Here is a 20,216-nt window from a genome sequence, read left to right on the forward strand (position 1 = left end):
CTAATGCTAAATGACGAGCTAATGGGTGCAGGAAATCAACATGGCACAGGGATACATATGTAACAAACCTGCACATTGTGCACATGTACCCTAAAACCTAAAGTATAATAAAAAAAAATAAATAAATAAAAAATAAAAAAATAAAAACATCTGTAGCAATGTGACAAAGTATTTTAATGTCTGTTGAATTTATAGTAATTAAGATATTTGGCTTGTATTTTGCATTTCATTGTACTATTTTTCATGTTTTAGTAGTCCTTCCTTTGCCATTTGTTTTTTTTTTTTTTTTTTCACCAATGCATTAAGAAATGAAAATTTTAAAAAAACAGTTTTCACAACAGTTTAAGAAACACCACCCTAGAGCATAGGCAGTCAACGCTCTCCATCAAGTGGGCCAGAATTTACCAGTACAAAAGGCCCATGGTGTGGCATTTTTCCTGAAAAAAAAAAAATGTAATCTGGAATACGTCAATACTTCTGTCTTTTAGTAGCTGAGAAAGCATTTATCTCAGCATTCAGTCATCTTAACCCTTCATCATAACATCAGTAAACCTCAGTGACCATATATGCTGTTTTCTTTAGGCAAGTTCCAAAGGGGAAATTAAAAAAATACACAACAACAAAATGACAACTAAACTTAAAAAACATATGGAATCTACTCTAATTCATCTTGCACTTGCACCTGAGTTGTCTAGTTTAGTGTGTGTGTGTGTGTGTGTGTGTGTGTGACTTAACCTTAGAGGGTATCAATGGAGAAATAAGAGCCTATGACTCATAGAATTTCCAGTCATTGGCCTATTTATTAATATGCATTGATTTCATGCTGGAACTTGATTTTAGACCAGTGGATATTAAACAGAAAAAGGTGATACTCTTCTCTTTAAGTTTAAAAAACAATCTTAAAATTTGCAAGATAAGAAATGTTGATTCTGTGAGCCTAAAAATTACTTAGCAGTCACTCAAAGTCCCTCCAAAAGCCCAGTAGTCATAAACTTTTGTTGCCTATTGCTATCAATGTTAGTGGTTTAATACATAGTGCAGAATGAATTAATAACATCCAGTTAGACAATAACCCCAAAAGTGACAGCAGAGTACAAGAGGGATTTGTCTTCCAGGACTCTTGCTCCCATTGCAATATGCACATCTTGCATCCTAATCTAGTATATGCAGTTGCCTGGATTCATTTCTGCACACCAAAGCCTTCTGTAGGGAGAAGGTCCTCGCTGAGCACTGCTAGTAAACAAATTAGAGAAACTTCATTATGTTGTATGAAAGGCCTAGCATTTTTCTCTTGCTGATTGTAGCTCAGTTCATCTAAAGGTCAGCTGCAAAGGGCTCTCTGTAATCACGGCTGCTGTATATGGAGGAGCTTAGTCATATTTAACACGGCAGCCTTGCTGTGGATAGTTCCTAAGAACTGGAACTCAGCCAGTCCTAGGACTAGATTGCTCTGTGTCTGTGTGCGTTTACTGGGCATATGTTCCTCAACTCACATCACTTGGAGCAGAGGAGAACAGAGCGGGGAGCGGGGTTCTGTAGCTGCAAACACAGCTGCTTTTGAGGAAGCAATTTCTAATTAATTCACTATTAGAAGTAACTACTTCCCCATACTCTCATGAAATAAACCCCTTTTAAGTTTTACATAATTGATATTTTAAAAATTGTTTATAAGTGCCAAGTTAAGGTAGCATTTGGCAAGTACTTCCAATTCAGATACTTTTAAGATGACATCAATTGTATTAAGAGCACCTCTAGGCTTGATTGAGGAGCCCTTTGAATTTCTTGGTTGAGTGTCCTTCAAGCCAAGATGAGCAGCTCATGCTTGCATCTTCGCAAAGTGCTCACCTAAAAGCTGATGTCTATCATTTCTCCTCATCCACTATTAAGAGTGCTTCCTAACCCTCTACAGAGATGATTCTAGGACCTGACTTGAACATTAAGATATCTGGGTAGCCTCAGGTAAATCTTTTAATCCTATTGGATCACTTTTTCCTTTGTGTAAAATAAAGAATTATCATTACTGAGTCCTTAATTAGGTGCTAGTATCGTTAATTATCCTAAGAGAAACAGTTTTGAGGGGGTAAGTGGACACTGGTATAGCAGGGCTATATCAGGATTATTTCAGGCAAACTGAAATATATGGCCCTCTTTCTAATGCCAAGTATTTAAGGAAACTACGATGTTTAGATACGGTTTTAAAGTCCTATTCAACACAGACTAACTTCACTCTCATTACCAACCTTATCTTCTTTTAGAACCCTTTAACTAGTTCCTTCCTAAAAGCATAGTGCCAGGCTAAAAATAATAACTAACTGCAACAGAGGAAAAAGTCGACTATCTAAAAAATAATAATCAGAAGAATTGCAGGAAACGTACAAAGCTATGAATAGCCATCTTATTCAAGAGAGTTTCAGAATACTTTTAAATAGAAAGTGTGTGTGTGTCTGTGTATGTGTGTATGTGTGTGTATGAATATATATTGGCACATGCCTGAGAATTAAGGTCATTAGTACAATGCCAAAGTCCTAGGTAGATTAGAGAAGCTGTTGCATCAGTGCATTGATCTGGACGCTCTGTGCTTTGCTACCACAACAGCTTCCTGTTGCATAAGATTCTACATTAGGAAGTAAGTTGAATTTTGTGGTAACTTCCTGATTAAGTAGCGCATCGAGTCTAGACCTTAGTTCATTAGGTATAAAGAGCACTTTTCTAAACCTGAGTTCTAAGATTCTGAAATCCATAGTAGGGCTACTTCATGAAAGGTGTACTTCAAAGGTATACTCCAAATGGTCTGTTATTTTTTGTAAATGTAAACATCTTACATAGCCACGGCACATTTGCCAAAACTATGAAGTAAACATTGGTATACTATTGCTCACTAAATTACAGACTTTGTATTAATTATAATTTTTAAAATTCTCTTTTGTGTACTTTAGCTCTCCATTAAGCATTTGCTTTTAGAAAAACCTTGATCTCTCCAAAAGTTATTTAAGCATATCTCAAATACAGGGAGAAGCAGACAGCAGTAACAAAAGAGTTAATTTCAATATCGGGAGAATCGCTTTTTCCTGCTGAGATTGCTGCCGTTGAGTACGCACGTGTGTATGGGATGAGGGGTGGTATTTGTTTTCTCCCCTTTAACCAATTTCACAATTGAATGAGCCTCAAGCTTATCTCTTGCCTCAGCAACTCAGAGAGATGCCCACCACAGAGCTGTACCCAGCACTTACTGATAATCTAAGTACTGTATGTAATGGTCCCCTGTGTGTTCCCAGGGGACTCTCTACAGAGAGTCAGGAGGCAGTGATGCACAGCCTCCATTTCCAGATACAGCCATGCTTGTCTTTAGTCAAATTGTGCTTTCTTTCCTTTTTTTTTTCTTTCCCGAAATCCTGCCCATTTCATCTTCCAAATCACTGTCTTTATGCTTCCTTTACAAAAAGAGTAGAGCAGACTCTCATCTCGCAAGTGGCAAGGAACTAGACACCAGAACTTGTGGCTAGAATCCTATTTTAGCTGCATAACTATTGTTATGAGACTATATTTACAGCTACTGAGAACAGTAGCACTTGGCTCCCTGGCAGGCAGTGGCAGTGGAAAGAGCACTGAGTTCAAAGGCCCTCAAACCTGAGCTTGAATTCAGGCTTGAACACGTATCCACTGTGTGGCCTTGAGGAAATGGCCTACCTTCTCTGCACCCCAGCAGCATTTGGTGTTTCGTGGCAATCGCAATGCTCGCTTGTGGAGTTGTGAGGAGTCAGTCAAATGGTGCGTACTCTTGTTTGGCAGATAGTAGAAGCTTTCCGTACACAACTTTTCTTCCTTAACCAGACCCATAGCCAGGAAAAATAAAAAAAGATGCTGAATTCACATTCAGTCAGGGACTGCACTTTCTTGAATCTCTGTTTTTTTGGACACCTTCTTTTATTGAAGAATCGTAGCTCACCTGACTCCGGTGGCTGTCAGTTGCAATTCTTAAACTTATTCTTGAGCCACAGATTGGCAGTTCTATCTGGGACACACCCATAGAAAATGATCAGTCTCCAGTCACTGAAAGTTATGAATATGACCCCTCCAACCAAGGTGCAACTGTCCTCACTCCCACACTCAGAGGTCTGTGGCTCCTGATCTCAAGTTTTAGCCTGGTTTCAAGACCTGTATGACCTGTGTCAACCCTACATAGACAAATTTGACTTCCACTGCTCTTAATCACACACCTGTCTCCCTCATCTGCTCGGTTTCTCCTGGGAGCGTCTTCAAAATAATTGATAATCATTTCTTTGGCAAGTCTGTCTGTCTGCCTCACCAGGTCAATTATCGAATCCTTTCTGAGCTTTCCTCTAACTCTCCTCTCTCCTGACTGTGAATGCTCCCCAGAGTTCAGCACTCAGTGCTCCCTTTGTGCTCTCTTTATTTCTTCAGTCTCTGTGTAGTCTTGATAACCTTGGTAATGTCTTTACATAAGCCTCAGTCTCAAGTACTAATTTAAGGAATATAAACAATTATTTCCCTCAACCCTTTGAAGTTATTGTGCCCTTAGCTTCTAACAGATGGTATTGATGGTGAGAAATCGCCTGTCATTCTGAGTGTCTTTTCCTTATAGAAATGACAATCTGGTTAGGGTAATGCCCTAGATGGATGGTACTCTTTTAGTCACCATATACCAAAAAGATGCATGGTTTAGTTCTTATTTACACATGAAGAACAGGGTTTTTATTCTCTACCAAGCGTAATAAGCATTTGGCATCTGTTTCTTGGTTGGCATTAAAAATTGGACCAGATCATCTATATATGGTCCTGACTTCCCATAGATACTTTGGCTCCAGACTCTCTCTCTACTGCTCATAAATTTTCACTCATGATTTTGGACATAAATTATATCTATAGACACAGATACTTTAAATTTTTAAAATGTATTTTGTCATGTCTATGTGTTATAGATGGATGATTATATTTTACATGTACTTACAATTCCGTTTTGTAATTTTCATTTTTTTAATTTTAAAAAGCAACATTCCTGAACCATTATTAATGTTTATTATTTCCTACTTATAAATGTGCTGAATGCTATTTATAAAAATTAAAACATTACTGAATTAGATTTTCTTAAAATTTTTCCTAGAAAATAAAGGATTTTTAATGACATTAAAATGGGATGCTATGATGCCAGCAATGATCATCCAACCAAATAATGCAAAGACATTTAAAGAGCAATTGTATATTAATAATTTTCTCCTATTTTTTTTCTCCAGTTTCTTTAATCAATCTGGGCACGTTTTGAGTTTGTTCTGATGGTCACTGATGCCTCATATTCCATTATTCAGGCCAATTTTGTAGCAATATTGACTGACAAATCACACATTTTGATATGTTATTAATATTTACAGAGCACCCAACTCGGGTTTATCACTAATGTCACCTTGAGTAGAAAAATGGTGCTCAAACATTATTTAAATTTATGGCAACAAGCAAAAGCAATTATTATTATTTTTATTTTAGAAACTGATGCAAAGAGTTCATCTCAAATGGCTATCACATAGAATATTCATAACCCAGGATTGCTGTCAACTTTTCTTTGAAGAAATGGAATTCAGGAAAGCTAATATCTATAACCACAGACAAAGCAGGGGCCCTAACAGAGAAAACTTTACTTATTCTCATCTTGCTCTTCTGGAAATAAATTTTTATTCCCAATATTCTTGAAAGACTAAAGGAGAAAAACCTTGCTTTCTAAGTTGCACCAAACCTCAGGACACAGTGAGAGGAAGCTGGCCCTCTGTAGGAAGACAATCCCCAGGAAGAGAGAATCACTTCCCAGTGGGCTGGGGCAGATATGGTTCAGCTGCTGCTATTTCCTTCACAATGACACAGACAGAAAGAAGGAAATAAAGCACAGCCCCTCTTTCTTCTTTCTTTCAAATAGAGCAGCATATATGTCCAGAGTTTTTCAACTGAACATTATAACACTTGAGTTTACAAATGTATATGTACTTTACGATATTTAGTGAGCTCAGAAACTCTGAACTCTTTTCTGGGGAGTAGCTGAGTATTAGAAAAGAATTGAGGTCAGTATCTGATTTAAGTCAGTGTTCATTAAATTTTTAAGAAAAGCCTGATCCTGAGGAACATGTTTGATTAAACAAATGACAGTGGGACATAAGTTGTAAAACAGGAACTATTTTGAACAATCTGGGGAAAGTGGCCATCACAACTAGCAGCCTGAACTTTCCTCTTGATGTCCTGAAGCTCTGTGCCCATTTAATCCCATGTGCATGCTTGGCTCTGAAGATGTTGCCTCCTCAACTGGAATATGAGTAGGCAACACTAAAAAGGCTGCTGATCAGTAGTAACATGATGCCAACCTAGCTTGCGGAAATCTGTTCTAAAGCCTCTAATAACCCTCCTTGGAAACTCAAGCAACCAGTAATAACTACTCTCTCTCTCCCACCACTTTGGTACCATTTGTAGAAGTTCTTCTTTCATAAACCAACACTTAAAACTCCATGCTTTAGTAGGACACTGTCAATTCGATGTTTGAACAAAGCCTTCTGGCCCCTTATCCCATTCCCTAGACACACAACTACCTTGTTTGCAGAAGGGCTTAGCAGATTCTTTATACCACATTCCTAGGTAGGCATCATATGTAACATAAGAACATGGCTTTAAAACCCCCCTTTATTTCTGCCAACTAGTAAGTTCACTCTTTCATGTGAATGATTCTATTAATTTTTAAAGGACATTTTTGTTATATACTGTCCAGCATTTGTTATGTGTTCATATTGGGACTCTGCTGGGTGGGGGTCAGGTTTGCAATGTTTTCTGCCCTGCTATCAGATCTACTTTTACTCTGATAATTAATGGGCATTTATGTAAATTAATAACTATATGTTTTCTATTTCTTGCATTTCTAATTGGTTATTGCCTTTCGGTGTTTTTCTTATATTTATTACATTTAATACATATAATATATATGTATATTTATTATATATTTATTTAACCATTCATAATACAATAGTATTCATAACTATTTTTAAAGTTTATTTCGGATCATTTGTAATTTATAATCCTTGGTGTTCCTATTAATCACCTTGGGCTTCCATAACAAGATACCATAAACTGGGTGATTTAATCAAGATACATTTATTTTCTCACAGGCTGCAAGCTAGAATCACAGAGTTCAAGGTGCTAGCAGAATGGTCTCTGGTGAAGCCTTTCTTCCTGGCTTACAGATAGCTGCCTTCTTGCTGTGTCTTCACATAGCATTTCTACTGTGCCTATGGAGACACAGGGAGAGGGAGAGAGAATGGGAAAAAGAAGGGAGGGAGGAAGGAAAAGGGGGGTAGAGAGGGACAGAGAGAGGGAGGAAGGGAGAGAAAACCAATCCATGTTTCTTCCTCTTCTTATAAGGACACCAGTCCTATTGGAGTAGGGCCCACCCTTATGAAAAGTGTTAATTTTAATTATCTCCTTAAAGGTCCTGTCTCCAAATACAGTCACATTGGGGGTTAGGCCTTCAGTATATGAATTTGGGGGAGACACAATTAAGTCCATAACCATGTCCAAAACTTTTGCTTTGTTCAGGTTGCTGACTCTTCACTATGGTGACTTATTTCCTCCAGACAGAATATAAATTAAAAATTAGAAATCTGAAACAAACTTTAAAATGGGTATGATTATAATGTTCAAAGAGATAAAAGAGAAAGGATCAAAAGGTAATAACTAAAGTTTCTAGAATTGAAAGATATACTTAATTAATTTATACTTAATTTATTTAAGTATAAATTAAGATATACTTAATTTATTTAACTAAGTTAAATAAATGCACGTTTGTCATTTTTGGCTGAGAGCTCATTTTTAGTGTTGGCCCCCATCCAGCACTCCTCGTGTACTCTGGACAGTGGAGGAATCACTGCAAGGCAGAGTTGCACTTTGCCTCCCAAGGCTCCATAGGTTTCAGCCATTCTCTGTGGCTTTTTGTCTGGATAATTTCTTGTCCAAGTTTCCTACAAGACATAGGTATTGTGTCTGGGGAACACAAGACCTAAAATTTGAATCTCAATAGAATATCTGATAAAAATTAAGAATAGATGCCTGAGTATATAATTTATATTATCTATATAATATTGTTAAATAGTATATATTTCTCCAATCACTTTCTCAAACATTCTCAAGCAACAAAGTCTCTTTAAAATGTGTATATACATTTAAAGCACATGTATGTTTCTTGAGGAAATCCAGCTGAACTCTGTAATTCTAATGAAGATGTTCCTTCCACACCCTTCAGTTTTGCTGCTGCAGTGAAAACAAACAAACAAAACCTTAGCAATTGTACGTGGAGGAAATTTGCAGCGTATTTATGATGATAATGCACTGTATGAAATGCATCTTTTGTGTGACTGGTTGCTGAGCTGCTCTATTTAACTGATTATACACACATATTAAAGCTTTAAATAGCAGGAGGTCTGTTTGTATTTGACCCAATGTTGAGTTTGTGGTCTTTTCTCAGTGCAAGTGCCAGTAAGTTTCTCAGCCTAAGCTGTGTGGGGATGCAAACTAACACATCGAGGGTTGATAATGTGTGACAGATACCAGAATATATGCTTAAAACTCTTCACTCGTTTTATATTTATAGCAACCCTTTGAGGTATATATTTTATTTTGCAAATATTACAAATCAGGAAATTGAGTCTCAGAGCAATATTTGTGATCAAGTCATCCAGCTACCTATGCAAATTAATATTTGACCCTAAGCTTTTACTCCAAAATACATACTTTGTACAGAAGATCATTTTTGTTTCAGAATTGAATGCTCTGTTAGAATGTGCTTTTAATAATAATATGCATCTCCCAACATACATCTTCTTAATTTAATCACCTTTTTTGCAAGTAAAATCTTTTATCCAAATCTGTTAATTTTTGTTTTTCAATGGCTGCTTGCAAGAATTACTCATTTTGATAACAGAAAACAAAATCATGGAGGAGAAACTCCTTTGTTGTCAAAGCGAGAAAGAAATGTGTAGGTGAAATTTTGAGAGAAGCTGCATCTTTGAATTATTATCTTAGTTCAAGTGATATAAGAAAAGACCAATTGTATTCTGAATACAAAAGAAATTATTGCAAAGTAGACTACATTTGATTTATTAAAATGTAACATCTGCCTTGAGCCCCCTAGAAAAAGTAGAAATAGTATAATCATCTATTAAATATAAAATCTGATTCAAAATGTAGCATTGTTTTCATAGCAAGAAGGTTTCCCTCAAAAAAGTTTTTCATAAGTCACGTTGGCATTATGTTTTTACTAATCAGCAGCATTTTTAGTGTTGCCTAAGCATGTCCTAGTTGATAGGGCAATATCTTTAGATCCAAGAATGCACACGGGATTAAATATGCACATAGCTTCAGAACATCAAGCAGAAAGTTCAGGCTGTTAGTTGTGATGGCAACTTTCCCCAGATTGTTCAAAACAGTTCCAATTTCACAACTTATGCCCCATTGTCATATTATATGTGTAATACAACATGTTCCTCAGGATCAGGACTTCCTTAAAAATTCAATGAACCCAAGTGTATCCCCTTAAAGAATATTAATTAAAGAACTGAGTAGGTATTATTTAGAATGTCTATCCAAATTTTGAGTTTCTTGGTCAACATGAAAACCACTCCCCAAGAAGCATCCATATCTCACTGAACTTATCCAAATCTCCTATTTATATACCTAAAGCAGGCAGCTAAGTGTGGGTCACATAAGTAGGTACAAACAAATGGCTATCTTAAGAATATGATGTTCATTCTGAGGAATCATCTGCTTTTTCAGGAAATGTATAATATACATTGTAAAATACTAAGAACATAGAGCGTGTAAAATTTTAATGTGCACACAAAAGTCTTTTACAACCTTCTCACTCACTAAGTGGTCCCACATTAAAATAAAATAAATCTTCACCCAAAGAGAAAACACTTAAAATGTGCAGCCTTTTCAGATTCTAGTTCCCCAAAGAATTCATTTTTCTTAATTGTGTCAGGTATAATAAAATTATCAGTTCCCAGGAAAAAATAATTAAAGCACTTAGCATGATGTTTTACTTTCGGTATTTAAAAATCACTATTTCTTATGATCAGTAATTTGGGATTCTATTAGATTTTATGATATAAATATAGACTTACACTATAGATACTAATGACTCTGGACTCGCCAGACACCGGTTACTTAAGTCAGAAAGCAAGATATCTTCCATGAACTTCTTTAAAATTATGCAGAGAATGCAAAATGATCACAAAGTAGGGCATAGACAAAGGAAGTACACAAATCCCACCAAATGATATTTTGCATGTGTTTCAAATTCCTTCCAAGCCAGAGCCATGTTTATACAGAAACAGCCTTGGTTGATGTATTATTTCCATCAATTTATTTGAATATATTCATTTATTTAAGTATGTATTGAGTGGTTCCTGTATATGAGGCACTACCCCTTGTACTAGGAATTTAAAAATAAAAACACACAGTAAAATGAAAAAAGACCCCCAGTCCCTGCCCTCAAAGGGCTGAGAAGCTAGTCGGGGAAAATGTAAAATGAAATAAGTATAGTTCAATGTACTAAAGCAATGTTGCTGTGTGGGATGGGTTGTGAGCACTGGGAAGGACCATTTATTCCGCTGAGGGTGTTCTGCGAAGATTTCACAATGAGTCAAAATGAACCAGTGGGAAAAAGCAAAGCATTCAGTAGAGATGGGGAAGTGCATATGGAGGCAGTTTCCAGGCCTTTGTTGGTGGAAGGGTGTTTAGATCTGTGTTTCTCAATTTGTTTTCCTTCAAGAACCAAAATCAAAAACTACTCAAGTATTTGTATAGATTTCTGGATTCCACCTAGAACTACTGAATCAGAATCCTTAAGGATGGGACCAAACCACATGCTTAACCTGTACCTAGGTCGAACTTGTGAGCAGTATCAGATGCACAGGAGGTCAGTGACATATCACTAAGAGCTAACAATGGTTTCCTAGAAGATACCACCATCTCCTCTCTATAGGCCACCACTTATAATATCTTTTAAAATTGCATTGATTAAATTGTTTTCTACACACTAAAAAAAACAAAAAAATCTTAGTTAAAGCATTGTTTAAAATGGCAAATATTTATTATGCTTTCTTGAATAACATGAGCTTCCTAAAACCTATGTCATTTTTCTGAACTGTGGAAATTGCTCCACTCACTGCCAGTGGGTGAAGAGAGACACAAAGTGTTAGTGCTGGTTGAGAGCAGTTAGGTTTCCAATGAGCAAAAATATCTGTGAGGTCACTGAATAGCATGCATCACAGTTACACAAATTAGTCCACACCAATATCTCTGTTATGATCATAGTAGTAATAACAAATCCCTACTGATATTTGCATACCACATTTAAGATAAAATCTAAAATAACTTTTAAAGTAGAAACACCTGGCTATAATTTGCAATGGTGCACAGTCAATTTCAGCTGTTATCTATTACTCAATAATGTAAATCAGATTATATCTCCCTGATTTAAATAACAAATTTCCCCCAACTCTTTTCGAGTTTAGAAGCCTTCTAATCTTCCTTCATTTCAATGATAAGCATGGACAGAGAAAATATTGTTCTATTATAGAAAAATTAAAAAGCAAAATAACAAAAAATACTATAAGTGGACCAGATGCTGTCTTTAAATGGCAGCTTAACTTTTCAATGAGGATTTGCATTCTTACAATCGCCTTATTGTTCTTTTGCTTCCAGAGGTTAATCTTTTTAAAAAATAGCTTTCTTAGGCTATGCATGGTGGCTCATGCCTGTCATCACAGCACTTTGGGAGGCCAAGGGGGGCAGATCACCTGAGGTCAGGAGTTTGAGACCAGCCTGGTCCAACATGGTGAAAACCCGTCTCTACTAAAAATACAAAAATTACCCAGGCATGGTGGTGGGTACCTGTAATCCCTGCTACTCAGGAGGCTGAGGCAGGAGAATTGCTTGAACCTGGGAGGCGGAGGTGGCAGTGAGCTGAGATCATGTCACTTCACTCCAGCCTGGGCAACAGAGCAAGACTCTGTCTCAAAAAAAAGAATAGCTTTCTTGTGGCTGTTGTTTATTTCTTCTTCCCATCTAATTTATGTACACTCATAGGAAGTAAATCACAATTTGAGATACTATTGTTCTATCTTCTTATTCTCATCTCCAAGATTATCTGAGAAGTTAATAAGAGTGAAAAACTTCTAAATTTGGCTAATTAGTTAAGAGTTTAAAAGCTGCTTAAAAGCTTTTTCATTTGAAATTTCTTGAGATATGTACTTTTTCTTTGTCTGAAAGTTATAAAAATACTTACCAAAACAAAACTATGTTTAAATATGCATACAGTGTACCTTTAGCACTTTATCGATTCCATAAAAACAAATAGAGATAAAGACCAGCATATCTGCCATATAAATAAAAGTATATTTAGGTCGAGAAAGGTGGCTGTCAAATAAGTCCTCAGTTTTTTTTACAGTATTATACACACCTTCTTTCTAAAAGGACAAAAATTCAAAACCAAATAAAGAGTCCAAATAACAACCCTTCTTATTCAAGCCCAAAGAGGTGACAATAACATTCTATTATTTAACAAAAAATAAAGGTTGGACAAATAATGTTGTTTCGTTAATTTCAGAAATGGCAATTAGGTGCCAAAAAATCTTTGTCGTATAACGGTGATATAAATATAAATATAGCATATTCTTTATGGTGTATTTATATTTTTTATGTTTATATTCTTTATGCAGCTCAAAATCTAGTGGGGCTTAAAGAACCAGAGGAAATAACTTAAATCATGAACTTGGAACTTCCTGGTACAATAAATAACTTTGAATATTTATCTTTCTTAGGTATTGTATTTACCTAATTTGCCCCAATCCTTATTTTACATCAATATAATTGTTGCCTATGATGTCCTTAGTTTGTTTACTTATAATGCAATCCCATGATTCCTGTATGGGGCTTCTCCAAGTTTGTGTTGACTCATAAAGATGAATTCTCGGTCCATTCAACACTTCGTTCAGGTGAGAGGCACTGTGATTTATAAAATGCTAATTCAAGTTTGGTGATCCATGGATCATTTTTTACTACTTTCCAACATTCTCCAAATTAGCTTTTAACTATACACATTTCCAGACTTACACCAGATGTAGACCCAAAATAACCTCAACAGCTCATAAACACTTCCATTTACTCTTATCAGAGCATAATGTTATATAATTTTGAAGTTCACTTTCTTGTTTGAGGAATGGGAGTAAATTAAAAGAAAAAAATATACACAAATGTAAAAGGCTTAAATAACAGCCAGATGTCAGGAAAATTGCAGCCATAGTAATCAGATTCTAAGGTATATTAGCAAAATTTTCTGGAGGCAAAATTTGAAGAAATAAGAAAAATTTCAGAAGACACACCTTAACCTCTGTAAATACTAGTTACCCTCTTGACTGAAGAGTAACAACTGGCTACCCTAGCTTGTAAACACTGGCATACCAGTACCAGTTAGTTTCCAGAGAGCCAAATGAGAATTCAAAGGTTCATAGCAGGTACAGAAATATTGACAAATAAAACTTTATTTGCTTATTTTTTTTTGTTGTTGGTTTGTTGAGCAACATGATTTGTCATTTAAACTTTTCTGTTAGCATTCTAATTATGCACCTTAGTTCATCCAAACTTTAACCTTATTGGCAAACTAGTCCAACCTTCTAGAAAATAGAGGAGAGAACTTCACAGCACCCCTGCCATGTTATTATGTATTGACTAAGTAAACAGGTAAACAGTTTCAGGGAAGAGAAGTCACAGTTTCGTGAAACAATTCATGTTAATGTGAGACTGATAACTACCATAGATTTTTTTTTCAGTCCTTAGAAATCATTACCATTTATTCATTCAACAAATATTTATTGTGTGTCTACAATGCGTTAGGAAATAGAAAACAAATAGGGAAGTGTATGAATAATTCCAGACTTGTGGAAAGTGCTACAAGTAACATGAGAAAGTAAGGTGATAGAAGAAGTCACACGTTGGAGTGAACTAAGATAAGGTGATGGTGGGTTCAAGTGAGACCTGAAGAATGAGAAGGAGTAGCCCTATAAGAATCTAGAAGGACAGGGTAGTGCACCACAGTTCAGACAAAACAGCTAGAAAATGCAAAGCTTCTGAAGTGAGAGAGGATATGGCAAAAGAACATTCCTAAGATGAGATTGGAGAGAAAAGAGAGCAAGTTACGCCAGGTCAAGTAGGCGGCCAAAGAAGAGAGTTTAAGATTTCTCCTAAGATGAGTGGAAAGCCACTTATAGGTTTTAAGCTGGGGAAATGACATGATTTTACTTATGTCGGAAAAAACATCAGTCTGGTTGTTATGAAAAATCTAGATGATGGTGGAGTAAATGTGAAAGACCCATTAGGAAGCCATAGGAATAGTCTCAGTGAGATATGATTATTTCTGAGAATATGGTCGTGGAAGTCATTATCAAAGGGAAAGCATGGGTTCAAGGCATATTCTGTAGGAACAGTAACGAGTTGTCAATAAATGTTAGATTTTGTGATTGAGATAAAGAGAATAATTAAGGATACATTTAAGGTTTCTGATTTGAACAAGTGAGTAATAATTGTACTCTTAAAGAGATGAAGAAGAATAAGGTAGAAAGAGCTTTTGGAAATATTAAAATAAGTTTTGTCCATGTTTAATCTGAAACGGCTTTGAGGCACCCAAATACACCAATATAGTCAACAAGTTTGAAGTATATGATTTTAGCTTAGTGGAGAAGCCTCATCTGGACAAATTTTGCAGTTGTTATCATACAGATGCTGAGCAAAGCTACGGTGAGGAATGGACCACCTTAGGGCTAAAAGTAGAGACAAGAGGGTCCTCTATTGTACTGTGGAGCCATCCCTGATTCACGCAAATAAGACAAGAAGAAATTAGTCAAGGAGAGAAATGAAAAGAGCCAATTGAAAGTGAGGAGGAAGGTATGGTGTCAAATAGGCCAAGAGAGGTACATCGTCCATAAAGGAGAAACAGCAGAGATTGGGTAAGGCAAGGACAAAAACGTGTCCACAGACAAGAGCACTTTCAGTGGAGCAATGAGAACTGAAACTGCCCTGGAGACAAGACTAGCAGGTGAGGAGCTGGAAACTCTGTGTAGAGGAAACTCTTTTGAAACGTGTGGCTCTAAAGGGGAGCAGAGAGATGAGCATGCAGGCCGGGCATGGTGGCTCACGCCTGTAATCCCAACACTTAGGGAGGCTGAGGCGGGCGGATCACCTGAGGTCAAGAGTTGGAGACCAGCCTGGCCAACAGGATGAAACCCAGTCTCTACTGAAAATACAAAAATTAGCTGGGCGTGGTGGTGGGCACCTGTAATCCCAGCTACTCAGGAGGCTGAGGCAGGAGAATTGCTTGAACCCAGGAGGCGGAGCTTGCAGTGATGTGAGCCGAGATCACTCCACTGCACTCCAGTCTGGGTGGCAGAGCGAGACTCCAACTCCAAAAAAAAAAGAATGCAGCCAGAGAGACGTTAGGGGAAAAGGGACATTGTTTTGTTCATTTCTATTAATAAGAGGCACTAAAGGATGTTTGTTTATAGAAATAAAATAACAGAGCATAGAGTGCTGGAACAGGAGAAAAGAATAACTGAAATAATAAATTCTTTCACAAGGCAAGAGGGGTTGAGATCCATGGTATAAGGAGAGAGACTGGCCTACTGGAGGGATCTTTAGGAAGGCAATTTTTTTTTTCACAGGAATTGAAGCCCTTTTATTCTAAATTAGGCCTAAAAAGTGAGTCATCTAATAATATTTGCCAGTTACCAATTCATCTTCAGTAAAATGTCCTTCAGTGTGCAAAAGGGAAATGCATTTGCTTTTTGCTCCCCAATATCCCTAAGGGAGAAGTTGAGTCTAGCTCACCAAGATCTACAGTCAAGATTTCCCTATATGCAAAACAAATAAGAAGCATGTTTGGAAAAATAATAAACAATCCTGAGGGACCGAGCAGAGAATAATCACCGGGTTTTTGAAATGAGACAAATGAAAGTTAGTTAGGTTTTTATTTAACAACTGTATAGTAATTCTAACTTGGTGACATTCAATAGTATAAATAAAATCCTAGAGGACAACGTGGTATCACTGCCTATTACAATAACATAAGTTGCAATTGAGAGAAAACCTAACCCGAATAGTTCTAACAATGAATTCTGCTAGGATCTGGATATTCTAGGGGCATTTAGGCATTCCTTGGCTCAGGCTCCAAAGTAAGTAATCAAACCCTGCTCCTTCTCTCCCTTCATAAGCCCAGTTTGCTTTCTGAGTGTTGCTTCAGTTCTCATGCAGGCTTTCCTCTCTCGCATAAGATGACTGCATACAAATTTTTTAATGCTCATCCAAAACACTATAAATAATGGAAAAAGACAAGCAGTAAACTGGAAGAAGGCATTTGAAACATACAACAAACCAGTAATATCTAACATGCATGCTTATAAAACTCCAATAAATCAATAAGAGAAAAATCAACAACCTAATACAAAAAAAATGGCAAAATGCATTACTGTCACTAGGAAAATAAACATAATGGTCCCAAAACATTGCAGATATTCAACATCATTTACAAATAAGAAAATTCCTTTGGGAGGCCGAGGCGGGTGGATCACTTGAGGTCAGGAGTTCAAGACCAGCCTGGCCAACATGGTGAAATCCCCATCTCTACCAAAAATATAAAAAATTAGCTAGGTGTGGTGGCAGGTGCCTGTAATCCCAGCTACTCAGGGGGCTGAGGCAGGAGAATCACTTGAACCTGGGAGGCAGAAGTTGCAGTGAGCTGAGATTGTGCTACTGCACTCCAGCCTGGGCAACAGAGTGAGACTCCATCTCGGAAAAAAAAAAAAAAAGGAAAATCCAAAATAAAATTATAATGACTCTATTCCATATGCACTGGGGTAGCCAAATTTTTAAAAAGTGGTGGCAAGGACCTGAGGTAATGGGACAATGGACTTTCATATTTGCTAGTGGGAGTGTAAATTGTCACAGTCACATTGAAAAGCATTCAGTATTACCTAGGAAGGCTGAAAATGCACATATCTACACCCTGCCCTTTTATGTTCAATGTACATATTCCACAGGAATTTGCCACTAAGAGTCATGTACAAAAATGTTCATAACGGCAATGATGAAAAAGTTCATCCACAGTGGGCAAGATGAGTCGATAAATAAACTGTGCTACATAATCCATTCATACAATACAGCACTAAAGCAGTGAAAATAACTGAACCTACCAAATCAGTCACAACTTGGATCTCAAGAATAAAATGTTAACTAAAAATAGTTGGTCAAAAGAATACATAATGTATGATTCTGTTTATGTAAAGTTCAAAGTGGGCAAAATTTTACCAGTATTATTAGGGGATATATACATATTAAATTTCTACAGAAAAATAAAGAACAATACAACATTTAACGGAGCGGCTATCCCTGTGATGGTGTGGATAAAGAGGGTAAGATAGGTTAGGAGGGCTTCTAAGTCACCGGAAATCAGTTCTTTATTAAGCCCAAAGTAGGACACATGTTATATAAACATCATTTTACTTTACTGAGTACATTGTATACTTTTTAGCATTTTTAATATATTTCACAATAAAAAATTTAACCAAATAATTAAACAGCTAAGTTGTTAATTATATTTATATAGCCAGTAATGAGCTGGTGAATCTGGTGTGCTGATACATTGCTGTTAGGATTGTAAATTGGCACATACCCTTTTGCAAACTTCTTAGCAATACATATCCAGAGCTATAAGAATATTCTTTCCTTTTGACCCTATAATATTACTACTTGCATTTTATTATAAAGAAAAAATAAAGAAGATTAAGTTATTGCCTCTCTTTCCAAATTCATTTTCCACCACTCTAACTTAAACACTTTAAGCTATTTAACACCAAACAACCTGCTCCTTCTGATTTGATCTCTGTGCCTTTTCATAAGCTTTGAGGCTCTGCAAAAGCCTTAACTTCATTTCTTCAGAATAGGCTCCTTCCCTACTTTGCCTTCCTACTAAATCCTTCTGCATCCTTCAGACTCAATGCAGGCATTCTTTCTTTGTCTCAACTGTCCTTGATCCACATATAATGGTTGTGTCCCTCTGTTGTAATTCCACATCTGTATAGTCATCAATTATGGCACTATTATATAGTCATACAATTTATTATGAGATTGTCAGCTTCATGCAACCAGGTAAAGGCTTATTCACATCTGGATCTCTCACCCACAGCAAGTATTGTAAATCACTGTTTAATGTATATTTCCTAAGTGAAAGCCCAACAGATTCCATGTTAACAACAACATTCCTTATCTTAACAAAAATTCCAAAATAGTAATGTCCACTAATGGGGGAATAATCTGTTAATTACAGTGTATCTAATGAAGCATTACATCCTCATTAAAATACTATTTTGAAGTCATATATACTGAAATATTGAAGCATCTTAGGATAATGGTAATTAATCTAATTCATAAGAAAGAAGAAAACTTCCAAATATCTACCTTAGAACTACGCAAAAATATACAACATGAACAGGAACTGTCAGGCAAAATGCAATACCCCACATATCCCGGGGATATGAAAATGGTTGAATGTGAATCCTTTGTTGAAAGTTTTCTTTGGAATGAATTATTTGGTTTTTTTAAACTGTATTTTAAAATGCAATATTTTCAGATAAAACTGACTGAGATTGATTCCCATAGTGTGACAGCCTTATTCAGGGCAATCTCTGTTCCCCTTCTTAAATCACTGCTTACTATTACTGGAAGTGAAACAAGTGGCTTCAGATGGACACTGAGAAGCAACCTCTAATCCCAATCAAGTGATTATGACCTTTTTAAAAATCAACTTTCAATAATGAATTTTCAAGAATAATCCTTGATCCCAACTAGTAAAGAAAAAAAAAAAAACCTCTCAAAATACAAAACTATAAGCCGTTGTAAGGATCTCATAAAATTCAAAAATGTCCTATGAATCACCCAACTTAAGTAGCTACGATTGCACTAATTATCCTCTCATTTTTTTTAGTCATAGGCCACATACAGGACTGCTTTCCATCTGGGATTGTACAATTACAAAGTGGGCACTATTTATCGACCTTGCTACGTTACACATCTGAACCGGCTCTGGAATATTATAAATACAAATTGCTGGACCCCAGCCCAAGGGAGTTTGGAATGGTACTCAAGGCTTTCCTAGTTTTAAGAACTCATCAGAAGATTTGCATGCATAGCCCAAGAGGAAAAACGTTTAGAGCATAAAAATCATCTTTAAGGTCAACATAAAGCTGAGTGAAATAGAAGACACACTTTTTTACATAATGTCATTATATATACACTATCTTTGGCATAACTATGGGCAAACAAAGGCTCTGAAAATCAGGTTATTTCCTCCATTTGACTACATGTTTGTGGCGCTTGAGTTCAACATGTCTGAAATCAATTGCTGTCTCATCTTTCACCTCCACTACTGAGTTGGTGCCTCTCACCCAGTATACTTCACTTCTGGCACACTGTAATACTCATTTGAACTCCCAAAGTCTACTCTCCCATTTAAATATATCCTGAATTCCATTTCCAAATTTATCTACTCAGGGCAAAACTATGTTGATCAGCTTTCAGTAGGTCCTCACTGATCACTGGCCAAATCCCCAGATCCTCCAACTGTCACTTAAAGACCTTGAATATGTGATACTAGATAATCTCTACCAGTTTCTTTTTAAATTTTCCTTCGTACATTCAATATTTCAGCCAAGCCTCTTGGTGCTCTGTGTACTTATCCCTATGTTTCCCCACATATGTGCTTTTTAAAAGCTTCTTAACAGAGTGCATTATCCAACTTATACATATTCAAATCCCACCCACCCTCCAATTTCAACTCAAATTTTGTTTATTTTCCCGAGCTTTCCCTGACCCCTCTCCTATTTAAAAGTCTCTACTTAATCAATCCAATTATTATAATTATTTGTACTTTTACACCCCATAACTTTTTATTATGTTATTATCTTATTAGTTATAGAATATATAAACCCTTTAAAGATAGAATTTCTGTTTCACTGGTTGTCTTATTTCCTTCAGCATCTTGCCATTATTTATTTCCCAGAAACCTTTATCGAATTAATATATGAGTTAACATACCTTTGACAGGAAATTCAACATATAAAACCACA

At 36.3% G+C, this 20,216-nt stretch overlaps 1 long non-coding RNA gene across 1 annotated transcript in view; it reads left to right on the forward strand.

Annotated features, from left to right (window-relative positions):
- LOC131381062 (uncharacterized) overlaps window positions 1-19,349 on the forward strand; it is an 89,164-nt gene extending 69,815 nt beyond the window's left edge. Inside the window, exon 4 of the long non-coding RNA XR_009209496.1 lies at window positions 19,076-19,349. This is a non-coding gene — a long non-coding RNA (uncharacterized LOC131381062). The remainder of the gene's footprint in view (window positions 1-19,075) is intronic.
- The last annotated feature ends 867 nt before the right edge of the window (window positions 19,350-20,216 follow it).

The sequence above is a fragment of the Hylobates moloch genome, unplaced genomic scaffold, assembly GCF_009828535.3.
Source record: "Hylobates moloch isolate HMO894 unplaced genomic scaffold, HMol_V3 SCAFFOLD_13, whole genome shotgun sequence".
Classification (NCBI taxonomy): domain Eukaryota; kingdom Metazoa; phylum Chordata; class Mammalia; order Primates; family Hylobatidae; genus Hylobates; species Hylobates moloch.